Genomic DNA, 8,111 nt, shown 5'->3' on the forward strand with positions numbered 1-8,111 from the left:
ATTTTTTACACTAATATTATTATTTAATGTTAGTATTACTATTTTTATTATTGTTTTCATATTAGAAATTTAGGATTTTATTTTCTAATTTAAAATGAACACAAAAATGTTGTAGTTTTAGGTAGAAAAATCAAGATTTGAAATGAAATTAGAACAAAAATTGAAATCAAAATAGAACTGAAACCAGAACGAAAACTGTACCAAAACTGCTTAGAACCGAACAAAAATTGGAGCCAAAGTTTGGTTCCTAAAGTCAAAGAACCAAAGGTTTGGCTCCGATTTCAATTCTTAGCTAGAACCGTATTGGAATTGGAACTGAATGCCCCTATGCATCCATGTAGAATTTGCATGGTATAATGACCCAAGATTGAGCCTATTACTAGCGCTATGACTTGGGCTGCTTAAGGCTTCTAATACTTTAAATAATTTAAAACATAAAATAAATAATTAATTATTTAAAAAGTGTTGAATAACAAGTACAACAAAACAATACCAAAATTATATGTCATACAAAAACAAAATTCGACAAAAGCAATGTAAACATTATGAGCAAAATTAAGGCAGACAAACCTCTAGAACCCAATATGCAAAATTTGTTGTCTGCAATTCAAAATCCTCTAAACTTGTTCCTAAAAGGAAGATAAAAGAAGGGGAACAGGCTAGGGGCTTAATGAATAAAAGTCTACTTATTGAAAAAAAATACATTTAAATAAAATAATTCAAGCACATGAAATGCATCATGTATATGAGTTTTACATAGAACAATCAACTCACATCAAGGTGGTCATGTCACCAGTAGTTCCCCCATCCCATTTCGTTAACTTTTATTGTCCATGGAACTGAGAGCATTGATTTGCATATGACTAGACTTCTCTTTAATTTTCATACATAAATTACATAGTGGATGCAGAAGATAAAGAATTCACTTACCCATACATCCTATAACTTTAACATTAGTGAGCTCATTATGCATGCTTGCCTTTCGTTTCCTCTCCTTTCCTTTACTTTCGCATTAGGAACCAATGGTTCATTCATGAATTATCGACACATCAAAAGTAATAATGCAGCATCTTCATGATTTATGCAATAAAAATACTATTATGTATAAATACGCATTCAAAATAAAATCGTATTTATATCATGATGCTTAGGAGTGCATGAAATAAAATAAAGCAATTTAAATATTTATTTAAAAATAATTTATGTAGATTCTACTTACAGATTGGTTAACCCATAATTACTAGCCTGGTTAGAACTGGTATATGTTCAATTCAGCTGACCTATACAAACACACTAATTTACTAAACGTTGATCATTATCTAATCGTAATTATATAAATAAAATTATAACTTTAGGGATCTGTAGAAAATTTAATAAAGTCTTCCTTGTCCCTACACCTATCCCCCTACAAAGTAAATTTAACAAAATGGCCTTAGCCCATAATAATATCATAACACCCATCTAGGGGCTATAAAATACTAATATAAGTTTATTTTGTTAGTGGTATGCCCTATAGTAATACCTTTGTATTATGTATTGTAAACCTAATTTTCTTGAATAGCTTTTATGTTTAGTTTAACCTAAAATGCTTATGTTAAATTGAATAAGCCCATTAGTTTCTTATAGGAAGTTCCATTTTCAAAGAGTTGAGAATATGAGTGATGAAACTGTCCAATACTAGTGATATAAATAGTTCATAGTCAAGGATATTTTATTGGACATGATGTATCTGGCTAAACTATCACCTCTATTTATTTCCACATATTAGTATGAGATACTAGTAAAAGTGGAATGTTAAGTCTCATACCATTTAATGTCGGATCAAAAACAGTGGATACTTATAAGATTGACTTAATTAGAAAATAGTTTCTGATGGAAAGTCTTGTTAATCAAGAATTAAAATTTAGATGAGGACATATGATCTAAAGCGATTAGGATTTGACATATACCATGGCCTTAGCTAGGATCAGGATTTTGTAACGGATGGACTTTAGTGCATGGTATGTGTGATCAAGTTTTTAAGTAAGGGATGAACTTAATTCATCACTAGTTGAGTAGTCATGACACACTATGGTAGGTATCAATCATGATTTATGAGAATCAAGGGTGGAAAAGGAATTTCACTTTAGGTATGGAAAGAGTTTCGTAGTATTGAAGAGTTAATATCATTCTCATTGCCAATTAGTTATAAACCTAGGAAGTCACACATAATAGAACTTAAGAGATCTAGACTTGAATATTTTAATTGATTGATTAAATATTTTAATTAATTAATTAATTAAATTAATGAATCTAGCTTTGCGATAAGATTCCAAAAGTCCCTAGCATGACCTGAAATTAAATTTAAAAAATTGGGTTAAAAGAAAGAAATACCAAAGTGGCTAAAAGTTGGATAGGATGCAACATCAGGCATGCTGTAACCCAGTGCAAAAGTTGCATGGGGCATGCAGCATCAGCATGGGCATGCCAAAACAAGACAAATATTGCATAGGGCATGCCATTGAGAGAAAGAAGATGCTTAATGGGATTTGATGTGTCTTGACATGTGATGTCATGTGACACTTTAGTGGGAGACAAAATACAAACATATGTGACAAATGGCGAGGTTGTCCCAAAAAGTGGAGAATATTCTCCACACTTGCCCACTTTAGGCATTTGAAATGCCTAAATGTTAGGGATTTCTCCCCACTTTAGGGATTCCCATATCTCTAAAGTATAAGTAGGAGAAACCCACATGCACTTGAAGGGAACTTAGGGATTTCTCTTTTTTCTTCATCTTCTTCTTATACTTTCTCTCAACCAAGACTCCATTATTTAACCATCTTCTTTTCTTCTAAACAATTCAAGAGATATTAGAAGTTGTTACTCTTGAATTTGAATAAGAGAAATTGTTTTGTAATTATCCACGTAAAACCTAATACCCAAAAGTTGAACCTTTTCATCTATGTATACTTGATGGCTGACCATGGGAGATGCATAAGGATGAGGACTTGATTCAAGAGTTAGGAATCTTGATAACAAGGGTTCGTATGGATGGACTAGAGGGTCTACATTTGGCGGCCTACATACTTGGATTAGGTGATTGAATGTGATTCAATGCCTCTTAGGTAAGTAATCCTAAACTTAGCTTAGGTGTTTCCTTTTAGTTTCCTAAATTGCAAAATAGGTTTGATGACTTATGGAGATTACAAGTGTTGCAACCTTTGTGTTTTTTATAATAGCTTGCATGAAATTGGTTTTGGAATGAGATATATGAAACCTAGGCTAAATTAAAATTTTAAAATTTTTGCTTTGCAAGTCTCACCTTCATGTTTATCCAAACTCTAATTTGGTCCCCTGATACCTCTACAGTCTGTTTAATTATGTTCATGATTTTGAAAATTATAATAATATTCCTGGAAGTCTTTTACATGGTTAATAAGTCCTTTCAATTCATTTTATTTAATTTTATTAAGTTAGAAATATTTTATTAATTAACTACTCTAGTTTTTAAGTTAAACCATTGAGTTGGAGCTCGAACTTACTGATGTTGATTCTACTATAAGGAATGCGTCATGAGTGTCTGAAAATGCTAAGATATAGTATAAAATTGGCTACCTTTTGGGATGATCCATTGGGCACTCTAGATTGGCTGAAAATGCAGTCCCACCTTTAAAAGGGTACTGTTTATGTGAATGTACCTACACAAGGCCCAAAATATGTAGTCATCATAGTGTCATTAGTTTTTAGAAAAAGCGATCGAAAGGGATCAAAATCTCACCTATCGATCTTGACCAACTGATGATTATCTCTTTTATCTAGTGCTCGATCGAAGCAAGTTAGTCCCATTTCAAAGCTCTCGTTGAGTGGAGTCCATTGGAGTAAGGGTGAACATTAGTCGGTTCTATTTGAAAAATCAAATAAACCAAAAGTATTAGAAATTTAAATCAAGTCAAATCAACTTAAAGGAAAAACTATGTCAAACCAAATTGAACCAATTTGCTTTAGTTCGGTTTGATTCATGGGATGTGTTTTAGGACATACTTTCATAATTTCATAGATTCAAAATAAACAAGAGATTCAACAGGCAAAATTTCAATACTTCTTAACTAAGAGATTTACCTATGTTATAAATAAAATCCAGAAGCAAAATTAACAAGGAAATAAAGTCAATAGTCAATTTCATAATCAACAACCAAATGGGAAAGAAATTGATACACATAACACAATACCTAATCATAAAAAAAAAATGATATATTGCGACGAAAACAAGTGGACATAGATAAGAAGTTGGCACTAAAGAATGCTCGACATCTAACGATTCAAGATGTTGAGACGAGTTGATGCTAGGGATATCACAAAGATGAAGTGCGAAGTGGAAGGAGCATGGTCTTGGCATCTAGCATCTTGAGTTGAATTGAATGAGTGAGAGTGTGCTGGTCATTTATCCCAAAGGTTTTCATTCACATGCACAACAAAACAACATTAAGAAATGGTGAGGAAGAAGCAAATAAGAGAACCAACCTCACCCGCTCAAGCCAAACTCAAACCATAACCCATGAGGCACCAACAATCGTGAAGGCTCCTATATATGAACGAACCAAGATGCCAAAACTTAGTGATGGTGGACCTGAACACCCACTTGGTGGTGATGATGGTGGTGGAGGTGGAGGGGGTAGTAGGGGAAGAAACTGGTTAGACATATTCTTCCTTTTGGTTTTCTTGTATCTATAGGCTTTTTAAAAGATAAAAAAGAGTAAGAAGGTTAGACATATTCTTCCGTTTGGTTTTCTTGTATCTATAGGGTTTTTAAAAGATAAAAACGAGTAAGGAGGACTATTGGGATAGTAGGAGAAGATAAAAGAAAAGCACTTGAAATCAATGTTGTTTTTGATGCCTTGATTCTAACATTCTGCTATGTTCTTTTTTATTGATTCATAACTAAAGGACTTGAATGAGATAGGCTATTGATAAAAAAGAAGCAAAAAAGAGAGGTAGCCAAGAAAGAAAGAACAGAAGGGAGAAGAGATGAGATTAGGAACTGCTAACAGAGAGAGAAAAAGGGGGAGAAAAGGATGAGATAGGGTTTCAGAAAGTGTGAATTTATATTTGTATTTGGACAGATAAGATCTTCTAAAATGGACGACTAGGATTTTACTCAAGGTTAAAGGGGGGAAAAGCTAAGTTTTTTGGTGTTAAGAATTGACCTCAAGACCTATGGTTTTCAAAAACATTAGTTAACCATTGAGCTACAAAATATAATATGCTATTTGTATCTTTAAAATTAATATATTTTGGTTTCATTCTGTTTTATCAAAATTTCTTCACTTAAAATCGAAATCAAATTGAACTCATCAAAATATATAAAATTAAAATCAAACTGAATTAAATTTCTATAAAAATTGAATCGAATTTTCAAATTAATTCAGTTCGATTGATTTATTTTGTTTGAACCAAGTAATGTCACCCTGCATAAGTGGGCTTAGATTATTCATGTGATGATTGGATCAAACGAAATCTTTTGTTGGATGATTTTATTTCTCTCTCATTCATAGGAAAATTCCATGAAATCTGGTGATGGAGGTGTCAAAAGAATGCTCATGCCACTAGGAGTTAAACGTCAATGATTTTGTGTCAAGCAGTAGTCGAAAATCATGTCTTAACCAACAGTGTTCCTCCCTTTTCTTTGGCGTTACAACTACTGTTGCTATTAATTAGTCACCATCTGGTGTGCTGCTGAGGATCTTTTGGAACTGCTAGTTGGTCGTCAGCTAGCCAGCGGTGGTTGGGTCCTTCACCATCGATGAGAAAGGGAGAGATGAAGGAGAGGGGATTTGGGAATCATTTAAGGGGGTAGGAGGGTATGGTTTTGTGAATTTCAATTGTGATTTTTTTTTTTAATAATAATAATAATAAAATAATGACATAATATTATTAAAATAATATTCAATAAAAGAAAATCTCAATCACCTCCCCCACAAAATAATATATTAAATTTATTTAACCATCCTCCAACTAAGGTTTTGTATCTAGTATATTGGGATTGTCAGGGAATTTCTTCTCCCAGGATAGTTCGCTCTTCCTCATGTGTACTGTTTTTGGGCTTACTCCCTCCCTTGTATCCAAAATTTTTTTTATCTTTTACTAATATTATAAAGTAATCAATTATAATTTATTTATTATTTACTTAATAATAATTTAATTACAACAACAATAATAATAATAATAATAATAATAATAATAATATAAATTTCTCTAATTAATTCTAAATCACAATGATATAATAGCTTTTAAATTGACAATATTTTCATTTAAATTTTTTAGTGAAAATTTTTGTTAGTCGGAACCTATTGAATATTCTAGCTTGTTTGAGAACAGGGTATTACAGTGATAGATCAATCTAAGGGTATACAATCTTATTGGTTGCCTGATCAGGAAATATATGGATTTTGGTTGACTGATTTTGGAACAAATCATAATGGTTGTCGACCATTCATCCCTTAGTAAAAATGTAATTTTTCTAGTCAATTGAGAAAATAGTTGAATCATTTCGATTAATCGATTATCATGTCCAAACTTTTCTCCTATATAATTTTTGTATGAAACTCCGGGATTAATTATAAAAATTTTGTTTAAAAAGAACGTTTTATCAAAATAATATGAATTTAAAACTATAAAAAAAAAGTAGTGTATCTCAATTAGAAAAAGAAGTTTTTTAAAAAGGCATTTAAATATGAAACTGTCACTTCAATAAGAAGTTTCAGTTACCAATCAATGCATCAGAACCTTTTTATGTTGGTCTCAAAAACGCTAATCAAATGGCATTTTCAAAAGTTGTAAGCTCATGCAGGCTTTGGTGTAGGCTTTTGGTAGATGGTTAAGAAAACACCTGTGTTGCTTGCGATTTCTTGAGAAATTATCAAGAAAAAGCAATGCTTTGTGATGTAAATCATGCAGGATGAATGGTAGGCTTGGGTTTAACTTTTGAGAGGATATTGATGTGCAAAGTGTGAGGCTAGGTTAATTATATTAATAATATTTAATGAAAATGTGTGATGGTAAGGAAAGGACCAAGAACAAAATTTTCAGCATTCCACTTAGCTTTTTTTTTTTTTCCCCACTAGGTAAAATTTCATTAGCAAAAATGGCCTAAGCCCAATACATAAAAGGATTTAACTAGATTTAAGATTACATCATGATATCAGAAAAACCATGTTAAAGATTACAATAAACTTCATAAGCCCAAGTAATAGTCCATAGTCTGAGGAGAAAAAATGGGCCTTACAAGCTAACCTAACCCAAAGTAGAGAAAAGTTTAATGTCCCAAGAAAACTCTAGCAGTGTTACCGACTCGCAGAGGGAGACCTGGAATAGAAAGAAGACCCAAAGCAGAGGAGGTATTCCGCCATCCAAGCTCCTACAACCAGAGCCAACCGAGGAAGATTTCAGCAACAATGAAACTCAGAGGAACCAATATCGGCCATTGCCTACCAAGAAGTTCTCCACCAAGGCATTCCCCAATTGACAAATCATCCTGTAAGACCTACTATTAGATTTGTGACTCAAAATTCTAATAAAATTTATAGACCTTTTTCTATTTTGAATTGGAGAAATATTTTTTAATAGAAGGGAGGAATATTTTCAAGATATATAGAATTCATATTTTAGTGTTATTCCTAAATTGAGTATAATTTCTAATTAGATTAGAACTGAAAACATTAACACTATAAATAGGGCCATTATGGAGATATTATTTGACTTTGCCCATGAAATATTATTTGGCTTTGCCTATAGAAAAAGTCTTTTACCCATTATTGAGAAAGGTTTTACCAATTGCTAAAGAGTGGCTTTGTCCATTGATGATGGGCTCTTGTCCATTGTAATCTCATAGAGAGAGAGATGTTTCAGCCTAAGGTGAAGAAGGGTAGTATAAGAGGAAGATAATATTATCCATTGCCATCACATGGAGGAAAAGAGTTTTTGACCTAAGATGGAGAAACACATAGTCCAAGTCGAAGGGATTATTGTTTATTGTAGTTGAAGACACCGTTTGTAATATAGTAATTAGAGTAATAAATATATTAAGTTAATATCTAGAGAATAATGAGATGGACTAACTAATGTATTTACTA

The 8,111-nt window shown here is 32.1% G+C and overlaps 1 long non-coding RNA gene across 1 annotated transcript; it reads right to left on the reverse strand.

Moving 5' to 3' along the window:
• Positions 1–489: 489 nt before the first annotated feature.
• Positions 490–5,105, reverse strand: LOC110662036 (uncharacterized). Its single transcript, XR_002496242.2, has 3 exons — positions 4,504–5,105; positions 3,761–3,883; positions 490–3,680 (listed from the first exon to the last, which is right to left on the reverse strand). It is a non-coding gene; the product is annotated as an uncharacterized LOC110662036 (long non-coding RNA).
• Positions 5,106–8,111: the final 3,006 nt, after the last annotated feature.

This window comes from Hevea brasiliensis, chromosome 5 (genome assembly GCF_030052815.1).
Source record: "Hevea brasiliensis isolate MT/VB/25A 57/8 chromosome 5, ASM3005281v1, whole genome shotgun sequence".
Taxonomy (NCBI): Eukaryota; Viridiplantae; Streptophyta; class Magnoliopsida; order Malpighiales; family Euphorbiaceae; genus Hevea; species Hevea brasiliensis.